Genomic DNA, 16,845 nt, shown 5'->3' with positions numbered 1-16,845 from the left:
GAAATTAGAAGATCATCTTATATTAAATATCTTTTTACAGGTTTCTTGTGTTTGATGACATGGGCCACACAGGACCCCGTTTTACCAGTCTGGACGTTACTCAGCTGACCCGGGTCTTCTGCCCAGCAAGGCTTCTTTTCCTTCTCTCCATCAGTCTTCCTCTCAGGGAGCACTGCCAGCAACCAACCAAATCTAAGGAGCTGGTATTTATGCCTAGGCTCCTCTTTGTTTTAGGTCACTTAAGTATGAGAGTATGTCAAAAAGTATTGCCACTAGGATTCTAGTTTATACAGACACATGTTTATTCTAAATAAATTGTTTATTAAAAAATGTTCCAAACATAATTTTCTTAAAGGACACAGGATGATTATGGGGGCTTATTATGAAAAACTGAAAACTGCATTAGTGAGAAAAAGGCCAGGAAAGTTGCTTCAAGGAATTTCCCTCCCATCATGATAATGCACTTGCTCATTATTTAAGGGTAGCAAGGACAGTATGAAAATTCCATTGGGAAACCTTGTTCCATCCACCTTACAGCTCTGATCATGCCCCTTCAGACTTCTTTTGTTCCCTCAACTCAAAGAATATTTAAAGGAACACAATTTGAGTACTTTGAGGATGCCCAAGCTGCTGTTTTTGCATGATGTAAATCAAAGAATGCAAAATTCTTTGGGAAGAGTCAGAGAGATGAGATATTGAGAAAAAAGAGCTTCACATTTTGATATTTTTGTTTAATGAAAGTTTCTACACATAGTAGCAAGATTCTAACCCTTCTAGTACTGATTTTGAATCTCTCTCTCTCCCCCCCCCTCTCTCTCACACACACACATTCCCATTTCTAGTAAACATGGTTCAAACACTCAAGGTGTTTCACAGACAGTAAGAGAGTTAATATAAAAACAAAGTGTAAAATGAGCCTGTACAGGAACATTATGCACTATGTCTATCATTTTGTTCTGGAGTAGCCCTATACAACCAGTGCATATATGTAACAAACAAACAAAAAGCAGGGTAAAGTTTGCAAGGTTGAAACAAAAGCATAAGAACCATTGTTAGATAAAAACTAAACCTTAAAGTCCAAGTAAAAGCCTTAACTTGGTACCAAACATAAAGTTTCTTGGGAAAGATATTCCATAATATCAGGGAAGGCTCAGTCCCATATAGCTGAAGTCAACTGTCCTTAATATGAGTCTCCCTGGTAAGAAAGTATGTTTAAGCTCGCAGAGAGTAAGAAAACATGTTTTGTTCAGGCCTTTAACTATCAGAAAAGTGAAGTTAGATCAAATGACCTCCTAAAGTATCTCCCTCTAAGAAGCCAATGGAATTATCCATGAAGAGGGTTGGGCTTTTTCTACATAGTACTGTTCCATGTATTGGGATAAGGTTATAAAACCACTATATCTCTCCCTTTAAAAGCTCTTGTTCAGTTGAGGGAAAATGACTCAGCGTGAATACCTGTACTATCTTTTTTAGATGGTGAAAGAAAAATATACTTTGGTGCTGTGTTGTTTTGTAACCGATTGACCATAGTGCATCCCTCTCCTGAAAATAGCATTCAAAGGAAATGGAAGCTTGATTAGATGGTTTCCCTCTGTTATTGGCTATCCAACTTTGAAATGGAGGAAGATCAACAAGAATTCAGTATCTAATCACTGAAGTAACAATGGAAGGATGACCTCAAAACAGACAACTGTTCTGAGGTTTCTACCAAGGGCTGTTTGCTGATTGTTACGCCTAGTACTTGACACAGCAAAGTCAAAGAACAATTTGTTCAAAGGGGGGAAAGATTTTGTTCTGCTGCTCACTGTCTCAAATGGACAAAGAATCAAAGTTGAGCTGCAAGCCAACATAAAGTACAGTTGTGTATTATTTTTGTGCTTGTTGTTCTGTTGGGCATTCTGGTATGGAAGTAAAGCTGAAGAGAATGGTTGAGGTTAAAACTGTTCATGCTATTAGTGTACTGGCTTGTGAAATCCTTGCAGATAAATGATATGCGATTCCCCTGTCCGAATATGCTACTATAATCTTTAACCCGCTCCGCGGATTAAATAATTTGTTACGGGCCATGGCGGCGGACCCTGTCCATGATGAGGAAGGGTGCCCATAGGCCCTTTCCCCCGGACTGACACTTGGAGGGGCCAATCGCGCCTGCCGATTGGCCCCTCCGACTGTCAGTCCGCCGCCAAGGGACCAATCGCAAGCCGCATGCAGCGATTGGTCCCTTGCCGCCAGACTCACCAATGGGAGGCGCGAAGTACCTCCCGATCCGACCCCCCCTCGGCTGCTTGCGGCTGACCGCCATTCCCTCCTTAGCCCCGGCCACACTAGGTTGCACGCTGCCCCCGCCCACTGCCGCCAAGAACAAGTGGCCCATGACCCCGATGCCAACACCCCACCTCCCCACCGCCAGCACACACAACCCGCTGCCATGCCCGAGCCTCCACCCGCCCCGCCAGCACCCACCCACCCAGTGCTCCATTTCCCCGCACCTCTGCTCACCCCATGAACCGCCGCACACGCCTGCAGCCGCGCCACCGCCACCGCCTCCGCAGCTCCGGGACCGCTGCTGCCAGCCGCCGCCTCCTCACGCTCCAGCACCGCCACTGCCGCCCGCTCGCACTGCGCCTCGCCCACCGCCCCACCTTGCCACGAGCAGTCGGTGCCAACGTCTTAGCCACTGCCCGCGGTGCAGCTGGCGCCCGCTGCCCAAGCAACACAGGAGACGCCGGGAGGAGACTGGCGCAACTTGACTGAGGTAGCTGGTGAGCCGTGGGGGAGGGGGGGGGAAACATCTGTCAGTTTTGTAATTCTCATTTTCTGTTTGAACTTCCATAAGTTTTGATGGAGTGTTTTGAGGCCACTCCATGTCCATACATCTGGTTCACATAATTGTAATCCCTATCTGCTGTCTTTTGTCTATTGATATCCGCAAATGCATTTAAGCACCATTAGGATATTTATGTTATGTTACATTATATTACATCACAGACAATCCAGACTGAAATTGCACATGTTTATATCTATAATCATAATGATTTTGCAGTTACTGAAATTGAGTGTTTGGGCTCCATAGGATTGAATGCACTTAGATCTGTACTAAGATATGTCACAGAAATTTTCTGATTCCATAATAATTAGTGTTTGAGTTAAAATATAACTTTAAAAACATTTTAACCATTATTCAATCATGTACTTACTTCTAAAACCGAAGGCTGCCAGCCTACAACACATCAGCGCACTACCCTATGAGCAAAAATCAAAGGAAGCTTGTAAAATGTAAAAAACAATGAATGGAATCAAACAGCTATAAAACATTTTTAAAGCCACCATTCAAACAGCTAAGACATGATAAACTGTAAAATCCATGGCTAAGAGATCAATCAAGTTTGAAGCAAGGTCACCGAGGTCTAGTTTCCTTTAAAAAATTAATAGAAGTGAAACTGTATCATCTGCAGGTTAATTTTTTACAGTAAGACTTTGTTCTGTCAGGTAGTTGAGTTTGAAAGCTCCAAATCCTGCCAGGTTGTATCAGTGATCAAGCAGAGTCTCTCTGGAACTCATCAAGTTCTTCCCTGAATTCACATGTCGTCCATTGAATTCTGTTCCAGGTAACTGCCTGGACAACAATGTTCTGTTTGGGCTCTGTTCCAGCCCATCCCCATGCCTCTGACCCTGTCCAGGGAACAGTTGGGCTGGGGTTCGTGGACATTGGCCAGATTAACAAAGGTAGCCATCTGCTCACAGAGAAGTGAGAGAAGGTTCCTACCTTCACCATACCATTAAATAACATATTGTAACAACACTTCAGATGTAACCCATTTGCACAATGCCTGGATTCATGCCATCTCCCCCATCCTCTATTAATGGGAAAAATTAGGTGGTTGCACTTAGGTGTCTGTTTTATGCACAGGGTGGAGACAAGGGCTATGTATGTATGCATTCTCAGTGAAAATGGATTGTTGCTCAGATCATGACAAACTGGATCATATTTGTCATACATAACACTGAAAATATATTCATATCTCTTGAGCAGTTCAGGAAATGTGTGAATGTTGTTGATACACAAGGGAAAGTAGGAAAAAGCCATTTTTAAAATTAAGAGAACATGACATTACAAAAGTTTGTGTTGTAAAACAGTAGCTTAATGTTTTTAAGAAATAATAGTTCTGTGATATGCAATGTACTATTAAATAAAGAGCCTCTTGTGGCCCAGAGTGTTAAGGCAGCAGACATGCAGTCTGAAAGCTCTGCCCATGAGGCTGGGAGTTGAATCCCAGCAGCCGGCTCAGGGTCCATCCTCCGAGGTCGGTAAAATGAGTACCCAGCTTTCTGGGTGGTAAACGGTAATGATTGGGGAAGGTACTGGCAAACCTCCCTGTATTGAGTCTGCCATGAAAACGCTAGAGGGCATCACCCCAAGGGTCAGACATGACCCAGTGCTTGCACAGGGGATACCTTTACCTTTATTAAATAAAATGTATTTATTAAAAGAAGCTCTCCCCCCTCACATACTTAATAAGTCATGAAAGATTCTCATGTAGTTTTCATCATAGCACAAACAATGAGGGAGCTCTGCCTTTATCTTTGGTTGCAGATTTTTGATCTCCCTGAAGTAAACAACCAGGAGCCAAGAGAACATTGTGCTTCGTTAGATAGCATTTCTATATAAGTATTGTTGAGAGACAAGGCCAGTAGGCCTAAATTCTCTTCAGAGGTCACTCTGACATGTTAAACAGCTCATTGATTTTTTTAAAAAATTGCTAATGGACACTGATTAGATGAATGACTAAACCATTGCACTAAAAAATAGCTTTTAAAAAAATCACATGAAAGTTTGTGGTAACTTTTAAAAGAGACTAAAGGCACAATTTGGGCATTTCTTCTCAACATCTCATTCATCATAGAGGAAATAATTCCTGGTGATGAGTTACAGATAAGGTAGTTAGCACATGTATACACACAGAGAGACTCTCTTCACTTCCCCCTCCCCCTTCACCTGTTTGGTTCCCAGCCAGCTCCTTGGTTCCTCCCCTCCCTCTCTCGTAAATACACAAACACACAGAGAGACTCCCTTCCCTTCCATTGTCCCCTACAGGCACACACAGTCTCCGCTTCCTCCTTTCCATTTCCACCCTTACCTGTGGGTTTTCCAACCTCCTCAATTCTTCTCCCCTCCCTCTCTTGCAAACAAAAAGACACACACAGAGAGACTCCCTTCCCTTCCTCCCTCCCCCTTCCCATTTCCCTCCTTATCCTCAGGCCGCTGCCACTGCATTGGCCCCCACTGGTGACGTAGGAGCTGGTTAGGCCCCCAGAAGTGGCAAGGCTGGAGCTCTGGGAGCAGCACAACCACTGCCTTGGCCTCCAGGGGCAGCATGGCTCCTGGCTGGGCTCCCAGGGGCAGAAAAACCATTGCCTCCTCCTTCATGGGTGGTGCAGCCACTGCCTTGGCCTCCGGCTGTGGTGCAGCCACAGGCTGGGCCCACGTGGGCACTGCTTTAGCCTTTGGCTATAATGCGGCCATTGCCTCAGCCACCAGGGATGGCTCAGCCACTGACTGAGTCCCCGGGGACTGTGTGGCCACTGCCTCAGCTACCAGAAGTGGCATAGTCACTGCCTCAGACTCCAGCATGGCTGCTGGCCGGACCCCGTGGGCAAGGTAGCCACTGCCTCAGTCTCTGAGGGCAGTGCAGCGACTGCTTCAGACTCTGGTTCCGGTGCAGCCACTGGTTGGGCCTACAGTGTGGGGATGCCTCAGCCACCTCTGTCTCTGTCTCTTCTGATGTACTTCCTGGAGTGGGATTACAGACGTCCATAGTCACATCCATTTGTGGGGGCACACCAGAATATGTGTTCCAAGTAAAAAAACACTGGCCACGTCAAGCCAAATTCTAACTTTCATAGCCTGACAAACTTTAGAGACTCTGCATTTCTTACATTCAAGCTTCCTTTATATATATATTAGTTTGGTTGTGTAATAACAGAAAGGGAGAAGAAAAAGCAATTCAGTCTAGAGACAACACAATCTTAAAAACACTTTCCTGAGAATCAACCTCATCGACTATGTCAAGAATATTCTGAGTAGGCCTCCTTAGGATTCCACTGAAACATTTGACTTCTGTTAAATAACGCAATACTTATGTTCAAATCCGTATACAGCCAGCTATAGATATTTATATGCACCACCTGAACATTTAATTTCCCCCTTGTAATAGCAGTTTTAGAGCACCATAAATGGAGCATGGATTTCAAGAGGGACATCATAATACATAAAAAGTATATTAAGTACAATATACAGTTCTGGGGAGGGAGAGAATCCTAAATTTATTAGTTGCATAATTACCATTGTAAAGGATTTATATATGTGCCACACGGGGTTGCTATAATCCAGCTGGCACCTGGAGTTTTCCTCTTATTACAGTTGCTCATTGGTCAGCTAAGTTGTATAATTAAAAAGCAGCCTGATTTGGAGGGTACACTGTATGGCATTTGCTAAGTCCCTGATTGAGTCAGTCCATCATTTTCAGGGCCCTTTTCTTTCCTTACTGCCTTCAGTTTTTCCTTATAGAGGATTATCCTAAAGGCCGTTAAACAAACAACATTTTCTGTTTTTCAGTGACCTGCTATTAAAAATCCACATCTGTCTCAAAAAGCATTGGGATAAGAAAGATATTTGAACTCCCCAGTTATTGCCTCCCCAAGCCTAAGAGAAACTAGGGCAGAGTCTGCACTTACTTTGTTTATTCCATTGTCAGTCCTGTTGAATTCAGATCACTTTAAACTCTGACTTTCCTCTCCCCCCCTCCCCATTGAAACAGGAAAGTCTTCTGCACGTGGTTAGGGTAGTTCAGAAGGGGAGGGGGAGCCAAGCCTCTTTCTTTCTTTTCTTGAAGGGTGGGGGGAGAGGAGCCAAGCAGGGAGCCTCCTTCTTTTCTTGGAGGGGAGGGGGAGAAGATCAAAAAAGGCAGAGAAGGGAGCAAAAATCCAGGAACGACAGAAGTTGAGAAAAATTAGGGGCTTCTCCTTTAAGGCAAATTTGTCACATGACCACCTGTGGTCTAAGATATCGCACAATAAAGGTAGGGTCACTCGGATCAATCCTTCTTGCTGCAGAAGGAAATTTTAAATCGCCCCAAATCCAAAAGGAAATAGCATTCTGTGTAGAGGGCAGGGACTGAATCGATCTGGGGTTGGGGAAAAAGCTCCGTGCAGTTTACACCCAGAATCCTTCCTAAACAGCTACAATGCAGTAATGAAAGTGTGAGTCTAAAGAAGCAACTGCACCAATCGGAGGTCCCACATTCAGCCCATCCTCCAGCAGCTGTGCTGGCTTCCGGTTGAATTCCGGATCAGACTTAAAGTTCTGGTTATCATCTTTAAGTCTGGGCCCAGTGTACCTGAGGGATCGCCTCTCTGCTTACACCCCCCAAAGAGCGTTACTCAGGGTATACCTGCTTGAAAGAGGAAAATGATTTGCTCTGGACCCTGTACTGTAATTATGGTTAGCATTTTGCTAATTTCCCGAGAGAGGCAGTGCATGATATGCTTCTATAATAGATTAGTCCTAATAGCTTTCATGATAGTTAAGCAGCATGGGTTTTCTGGCTGTTGTCAGTTTTACAGGCTGTGTGGCCATGGGCTGGTGGATTTCTGTGGCTGTGTGGCCATGAACACCTTTGTCAATTCAGCTAGGGTTTTGTCAATCCCTTGACCTATAACTCATTGTGAAAAAAATTTCATGTGATGCTTGAATCCAGGAGCAAAGCTGCACTCAGGAGCAAAGCTGCACTCAGGAAAAAGAAACCAGGTCCAAGGGCAGATTTGCAAAAGGATATGGTAACAGCAGTCCCTTATAGACAAATATGAAAATCTCCAGCAAGAAATATGTGGCTTTATACCAGCCAATGAGGAACAGCAGAATCTCCAGAGGCGTAGAAGAGAGTTGGCGGTTCCAAGGCGCCATCTTCCATGGAAACCGCTATGCAGGACAGTCTCAACTGGCAACGCTCATGACTGTGAAAGGAGGTATGCACTGTAGTGTTGTGAACAACAGCCCACCAGCTGTGCTTCAGATAAAGGAAGGTTTGCATTTATCTCTCTGGCTGGGCCTCTGGGTCGGCTCGCTCGGCCACCAACAGTCAGTCGTACAGGAGCCCCTCACAAAAACTCTCTTGAACACACATAATAATTTAAATTGAAAGGTTAAACACATTCTATGTGGCTTGTGCTTTATCTTAGACACCAACTGTACAATGTTAAGCCTGTATACTGAGAAGTAAATTCCACTGAATTCAATGAGTAACTTAAATTACTTCTAGTACATGTGCATAGAGACTGCAGCCTTAGCTACTGATTCCATTCCCATATCTTAAATGATAATTTCTGCTGCTATGACTTTGTTAATTCCGCATGAGAGACTATATAGAAAGCAAGTACATTCCAGGATAAAGTTCACTGGAGTTTTGTAATTTTCTGCAGTTACTAATACAGCAGGAGTTATGCTAGCTTTCTTTTGAGTGCCATAACAAATCTTAAGATTTATAAAAGGAGTTAAAGAAGCACTTCATCTATTTGGAACATTTTATATGTCAGTTGATCCTTTAATATAGTTGCTAATCTCCAGCTGGTACTTGGAGATTATTGCTCTCCAGACAACTGAGACCAGTTCCCTTGAGGAAAATGGTTGCTTTGGAGGAAGGACTGTATGGTACTATACCCAACTGAAGTCCCTCTCTAGCTGCCACCTCCAAAATCTCCAAAAAACAGCACTATCATTGATAGATCAGAGAACTTTAAAATCACGTGTTAATGAAATCTGCTTCTAATTATTTCTGGCATGTAGGATTTAATGCTTGAAAAATACATATGTGGTATAGATGGTGGCTTAATTACATGACTATACAACTGAAGATTTCTAATGAAACAAAACTGTAGTCCAGTGACACCTTTGAGAACAACAAAGTTTTATTCAGTGTACTAGGTAAAAAGCCCACTGCATGATTCAATGCAGCAGATGCTAGCGGGGGTCTGTTTGAGGGGAGGTGGAGGGAGGCAGGTCTGGGAAAATGATGTGTGGAGTGGGCTCTCACTTACCTTCCCTCCAGAATGCGGCATGGGGAGGAGGTAGCAGCCCCGGGGCTGGCAGTCCTTGGGCGGGTGCTCCTTTGGTGGGCTGCTGGTGGCCTTGCAACTGCTATGCATGCGGTAGCAGGGCACATCTGGCAGCGGCAGTGTGGGACAGTGGCAGGTGGGTTGGGCTGCCGGTGGGTCGGGGCCACAGAAGCTGGCTGCTCCCCGGGGCTGGTGCCACTCACGAGGGGCTGCTGGCTCCTATTGGCCTCCACCCCTGACTCGGACCGCCTCCTTCAACATGGCTGCCACCAGCTTATTCTTGCAGCTGCGACTGCCTCCTCACTAGCACTGCCAATGCCTCAGGGCACCCCTCCTCATCACAGCTGCAGCCAGGTCATCCTGGCGGCTGCTCCTGCTGGCTCCTTGCGGCTGCAGTGACCGCCTCCTCGCAGCTGCCATCTCCTCCCCAGGGCTGTCTCCTCTTTGCAGCCACTGCCACCTCCTTGGGGCCGCCTCCTCCTCTGGGCCACTGCCTCCTCGGGGCTAGTGGTGGCACCTTGCCAGCTGGTTGAAGCAGCAGCCTGGGCAGTGCTCAGCAGCTGGCAGAAAGTATGTGGCTGCGAGGCAGTGCACGTCTCGAGGCTGGGCTTTGGGGCAGGCGCTGTGGGGGACAGCCTAATCTGGGTGCGGCCAGCTGTGCTGGCTGTGCCCGGATTGGCCTGCCGTGGTGGAAACAGAGTTTGGACACCGGATGTGTCCCGGACAGCGGACTGCCCCTAGTGCCGTTTCCAAAAAATATAAAGGGACTATGGTTACAGATAAGCTTTTGTGTTTAAGCACACTTTGTCAGATACAGATGTTAATGTTGTGGTGAGGTGCAATTCAGATATGGTGGATTTACAAGATTGGTTTGCCATGCCAAAAATACTCAATGAGTCTCAAACTGTTTGAGAGAAACAATTGGCTGTTTACCACATCTGTGTAGACAAAGCATCTTTTCATGTTTCTACATTGCTTGGTTTATTCATGTCAGAACATGACATGACTTTCTTTTAAAATGTCTTTTAAAAATATTGTAACCACCTATTTGCTTTATTAACTTATTATTATTTGTCTAAGGTTGCCAACTCCAGGGTAGGAAATTCCTGGAGATTTGGGAGCAGGGCCTGGAGAGAGCAGAGTTTGGAGAGGGGAGAAAGCTCAGCAGGGATATAATTGCATAGGGTCTATTCTTCAAAGCTGCCATTTTTTCCAAGGAAACTGATCTCTGTAGCCAGAGTTGAAATTCTGTGAGAACTCCATTCCCTACCTGGAGGCTTGTGATTCTAGATCTGAACTTGCCATGAAGTAAAAGATAGAACTGTTCTGTGAGCAATAGATTCCAAAAGGAGACTCATGTTCCTGCCTCCAATCTCCATTTCCACATGTCACTAAAGAACTCAGCTCCACAATAGGGATTATGGTGGTGCCATTTTTATTTTTTGCATCCAGTGCAAAATAGCAACCCTAATAGCCCATCTTAGCATGAGCTTGGGAACTGAGCAGAGTTGTCCATCAATACTTGGATGGGTGACTATGAAAGAATATCAGGGTTGCTATCCAGAGGAAGGCAAAAGCAAATAATCTCTGCTTGTGTCTTGCCAGGAACACCCTATAAATGTAGGTTTGGCACTCCACCCCAGTCACTCGTGGGGGATGGGGGAGTAAGGTTGCCAGATCCAGGTTGGGAAACTCCTGGAGATTTGGGGTTGTGACTTCACTAAGCTACAATGCCATAGAGTCCACCCTCCTAAACACCCATTTCCTCCAGTGGAATTGATCTCTGAACTGTAGTTCTGTGGGATTCCCAGGTTTTACCTGTAAATTGGCATTCCTACCATAGATCATTTGTGACTCAACAGCATGTTCTTATTCCAATGCAAAATGTTGAATGATTGTACTTCTAAAGTTCCGTTGTAATTTTTACTTTCACTTGTCCTCTCATCCAAATCTCCTGTGATTATAATGGAAGGAACATAAACTTTGTATGGACTGACTGAAAAATTCTTTTTGTATTTGTGCTCATCGGTAGAAGAATTATAGTTCCTTAATGTATCTCAACCTAATGGGAAAAACTTGGAAGCAAAGGTGGCTATTTATAAAATGGCAGAGAGATGATGATTTTACTTTATCATTTGAACTAATGAAAAGATGCCAGAGCAATGAGATTATATCTGCACCTCTGAAGTTTTGATGTACAATGGCACTGATGACTTAATATCTGTTATTTTCTTCCAGTAATGATGATGAGGGGTCTTCAACACAAGTTGCTTGATTTTTATGAAAAGTTCTAGGTAGAATTGTTCTTAGTAAATATATTCCACCTTTTTTCCATGGAACTCAAGAAAGTATACATAGGATTCTCAAGTGACATTGATCAGACCCAGACCTGCTTAGTTTCAGCTCCTGTACTGTGTACCTTTGGACCTTAGCATGGGGCTATTTCATGAATAGTGTCTAGCCACAGTGGCAAGTAAAAACTGGCTGTCTATTTGCTTCCAGACGCAATTCAAAGTGCTCCTTATTGTCTCTAAAGCCATTCAGGTCCCCAACCTTTTTATCACCGGGGACCACTCAACGCTGGGGACCACTCACCGGGGACCACTCAACGCCTTTTACTGAGGCCCGGTGGGGGGCGGGTAGTTTACTCCTCTACTCACAACCACTGCCCTAGCGCTCTCTGATCGCTATGGTAATGTTTAAACATCCCTTCAAAATAAGATGCAGACACGCCACAACAATGAAGTGTGTTGTAAAGCGCTGGGGGGGATGAAATAAAGGGCCGGGGGGGGGGAGAAGGCATCCTCCGGGGCCCACCTCCAATTAGTCAAAGGACCACATGTGGTCCGCGGCCCACAGGTTGGGGATCGCTAGTCTAAGGCAGTGGTCCCCAACCCCCGGTCCTGAGACCGGGACCGGTCCGTGGATCAGTCGGTACCGGGCCTCGGCTCCTCCTCATCTTCCTCCCCAGCTGCTGCCTCGGGGGCTGCCCTGCCGCTGTGCTGCCATCTCACCTTTCGTGCTTTCCAGCAGCCGCCATGGCTGGAGCTCCCCCTCGGCATGGCACTGCACAGCTGCTGCTGGCAGTGACCCCCACTGGGCAAAAGGAAGTCAGGGGCACCAGCAGGAAAGCCAGTAGAGCAGGGGCTCAGGCGGCAGTGATGGCGATGTCCATTGGCAAAAGACTACCCCCCCCCCCCGGGCCTCAATAAAATTGTCAAGCATTGACCAGTCCCCAGTGATAAAAAGGTTGGGGACCACTGGTCTAGAGGCCTCATATTTACCAAACTACATTTGCAAGGATACTCCTCTGGGCTATTTACACTATTCAGAGGGCCTCCTTTTTAAGGTGCCCTCCTTAAGGACTTCTGCAGAGCCAGCATGGTGTAGTGGTGAAGAGCAGTGGATTCTAATCTGGCAAGCATGGTTTGATTTCCTAGTCCTCCACATGCAGCCAGCTGAGTGACCTTGGGCTTGTCACAGTCCTAAGAGTGCCATTATGACCGAGCAGTGCTGTCAGAAGCTCTCTCAGCCCCACTCCTTCAGGTAGTGAAGATACTCCTTCAGGTAGTAAAAAGCAGGGTATGAAAACCAACACTTCTCCAAGCAGGAGTGCCAACATGCATAAGCAGAAACAAGCATTCTTGGGGTGGTGTGTGTGAGGGGGAATTTCAGTCCACAAGTGAAGTGCTGTGCTGTGACTGGTGGCTTGCTGTGATGGACAAGCCAAAGAGCAGAGGGAGAAGTTTGTTTTGCTTGAAGCCTCATCAGGAGGCAAAAAGCCATGACGGGGCAGAGGGAAAACATGAGAGGGGTCTCCCCATGAGGAGGGCTGCAAACACAAGATTTATCATCCTGCGTTTGCCAGCAGGAAGCCACTCGCGTTTTACCTCTCCATGTGGAAATGACCATGATGTTAAACCTCAGAACCACAACTCAGAACCACAGAACCACAACTTCTCCCTGCAGCAAAAGAAGCATTTCAGAAAGGGCTCAGGTAGTCTTATGCTACACCACTGTGACTATAGAAAAATAAGAACTTTTGTGGAGACTAAATAAATCCACACCAAGAATAACCTATTATATGAATGGATAGCAAACCCAATAGAAGAAGAAGAAGAAGAAGAAGAAGAGTTGGTTCTTATATGCCGCTTTTCCCTACCCGAAGGAGGCTCAAAGCGGCTTACAGTCGCCTTCCCATTCCTCTCCCCACAACAGACACCCTGTGGGGTGGGTGAGGCTGAGAGAGCCCTGATATCACTGCCCGGTCAGAACAGTTTTATCAGTGCCGTGGCGAGCCTAAGGTCACCCAGCTGGTTGCATGTGGGGGAGCACAGAATCGAACCCGGCATGCCAGATTAGAAGTCCGTACTCCTAACCACTACACCAAACTGGCTCTCTTACATATGTGAAGAATATTAACTCAATCCCTGTTTCTATAAATCCTTCCTCACTGCACTGTAAACATGCATATCTATCTACCAGATATCAAGGAACCTGCTTTGGGGTTAAATGCAGGTGAGAGCCAGTTTGGTGTAGTGGTTAGGAGTGCAGACTTCTAATCTGGCATGCCAGGTTCGATTCTGCACTCCCCCACATGCAGCCAGCTGGGTGACCTTGGGCTCGCCATAGCACTGATAAAGCTGTTCTGACCGAGCAGTGATATCAGGGCTATCTCAGCCTCACCCACCTCACAGGGTGTCTGTTGTGGGGAGAGGAATGGGAAGGCGATTGTAAGCCGCTTTGAGCCTCCTTCGGGTAGGGAAAAGCGGCATATAAGAACCAACTCTTCTTCTTCTTCTTCTAATTTAGAAACCTCCCATTGTGCTATTGACATACTGATCCACTACCACCTACCCCACCACTAAGTTATTTCCATCACAGTTTTTACTCTTACCCCCAAGCTTATTCAGTTGTGCTTGAGACAAGAACATAGCTGCATTGATTAAATCAACAAGGGACTCATATTATGATTATGAACAAACACTTGTCCCTGGATAAATGGTGTGTCATAATACTGAGAATAAAGAAAAAAAGTGGGCTGCACCCAGAAATCTGTCACAAAACAGTAAGGGAAAATGCCAGGTGATAAGAAATAGATTTATTTTACTAAGTCCCCGTGTGTTCTGCCGTGTACACTTTATTGGGGGAATCAGAACATGCACCTGGTGCTGGAACGATCCATAGCAAATAGCCTTTTGTTTGTGGAAATTACTGTATATATAAACTGGACAGAAGTCAATAAAATCTGGCTTCAGTTGCTTCCATGTTTTATTTTTGTTAAATTCTGCTAAGGTGCTCATCTTTTCAAACCTATATGATTATAACTACACAGAGACACCATACAGTATATAGTGGTTTGTGGAAATACTATTATTCATACTGCTATTCAGTGTCACATCACCAAATCCTACACATGGACCCCCATTTATGACATTATAACCTGTCCAATCAGAGTTTGAGACTGAGAAACCCTGTTTCCATATACCTGAAAAAGTAAGCAGTGTCTCACAAAAGCTCATACCCTGTCACAAGTTTTAGTCTTTAAGGTGCTACTGGACGCTTGCTCTTTTCCATTGCTACAGGTAGACCCACATGGCTACCCATCTTGATCTATTTCCATCCAACTGTGCAGCTATCAGATTCATTTCAAAGCACTTCTGATCACAGGAATGAGCAGTCTGAACATTGCAGCATAAGGTGGACTACATAGATACAAACTTGTCTTGTGTCCGATAGTAGGAGGTTTTAGAGAGGCTCTCTTTGGGCCAAACTAGACATGATGGCATCCTCATAACTACTGTGACAATAATGCTGCCATGTTAAAATTGTTTTAAAATGTTGTGAAGGAAGGCCTGATACTGATTGAACCTGCAGCATAACCAGGAGGTTAGTAACCTTTAGAAAGATGGTAGACAACACAAATATAATTTTCATCATTACTGAAGAAATAATACTGTAGAACATAATGACATTATCTGATAGAATTACAAAAACTATATAATGGTATGACATTTCAACATGCTTAAATAAATAGAGATCCCTCTCTTTCAATTCTTTCAGTATCAAAAACTGGATAAACAACAACAATACATGGTGGCACAATGTAGACTGAAACAGGGTTTGTAACAGAAATCAGTCAAGGTGGTAAAAGAATGCTATCCAGACAGTAGACTTTTCCAGATGTTCAAAGAATGAATGTGCTGGGCACGATTGAGCATGATTATAGCTGCAAGCTCTCCTCTGATCTACACACCTCCTTTGGAAACATACGCGGGGTTGTATTCTGTGCCTTGATTCTACATGTACTTCCTTTCCAGCCATCATGGAGGTGGCCCTCCAATGTGGAGCATACTCCTCTCACTCTAGGCCAGTGGTTCTCAACCTTCTTAATGCCACGACCCTTTAATACAGTTACTCATGTTGTGGTGACCAGCCATAAAATTATGCAAGTGTTCTTTCACAGAAATTAAACTCAAACTGACCAATTGTGTGAAGATCCATTGTTCATTATTGTATAAAAACTGTTTTTTTTCCCTGGGATTTCTCAGTTCAGTTTTGCCTCTTGTCCCACCATGCCGATCTCGCTCTTTTCTGCTGCTCCAGACAGACGAATGTTTTATCCCGATCTACCACACAAGGCTGTTGTGTGGATGATGCCCCCAGGCCAAGCTTCTTGCCCTGCCGCAACCTCTGTGAAAGGGTTGTTTGACCCCCAAAGGGGTCCCGACCCCCAGGTTGAGAACCACTTTGAAGCATTTTGAAAAACATTGCTCTTGTTCAAGCAGAAGTGCCTCCTAGATGACATGCTCTGAAGCAGAGGGCAGCCTTCACAATGACCAAAGAGATGCATCCCACAATGTTCCCATGTAAACCACCCTGGGCCATATGGGAGGGTGGTGTAAAAATCTAAGAAAATAAACAAATCTTTGGAATGAAGGCATTAAGTCCAAGCCACTGAGTCTATGCTTGTACGCTACAGTTTTTCCCATGACATTGGCTACTTTATTACTTCAGTGTTCCATCTCACGGAGGGAGCCCTAAACACATGCACTTGCATCAGTATAGAAATCTCAATACATACATATAGGTCAGGGGTGAAGCATCAACCTTATCACCTCATATATGGACATTTATCTCCCTTGGACCTTTTGAAAAGGCATATGAATGATTATTGAAAATTCAGTCTTAGAAGCATCAAATAAGATGTATTTTGGAAAATTAAGTTAAGATCTCAACATGATGAAAATTATTTTACAATTTTTGCTGGATGGCTTTTCACCATGGAACTTTAAAAAATCTATAAATTGGAAACCATCACTTCCAGTGATGTGGAGAAGAGAAAGGTACTATACTGTATATGTGGTAGTCTTATCTACATTAAAAAGTTGGGGGCATTTATTTTTCAGAAGCCACAAATTAGAGTTTTTGTGGGTTTGTGCAAGGAAATGGTTACTAAGAATAAAAATGAATTGATTTTTTCATCTAGTAATAGCAGCAAGGATTTTAATTGCAGAAGAAACACCATGAATTTCTTGTGCAGAAGTAGAATTCTAAAGAATTGTTCTCAATTCATCATTGCATTCATAAACATTGTGGTTGACCTACAAAGAACATGTTACATTAGCTACAAAAAAGCAATTTACCAACTGGTAAAATATTGAAAGTAATTTTGAAGTTGACTGAATACTGTGCGATTAATTGCTAATAATTTTCTTAGCTGGTGAGAATGAT

This window comes from Paroedura picta, chromosome 4 (genome assembly GCF_049243985.1).
Source record: "Paroedura picta isolate Pp20150507F chromosome 4, Ppicta_v3.0, whole genome shotgun sequence".
In the NCBI taxonomy this organism is placed as follows: Eukaryota; Metazoa; Chordata; class Lepidosauria; order Squamata; family Gekkonidae; genus Paroedura; species Paroedura picta.
Note: the sequence above shows the minus strand (reverse complement) of the source record.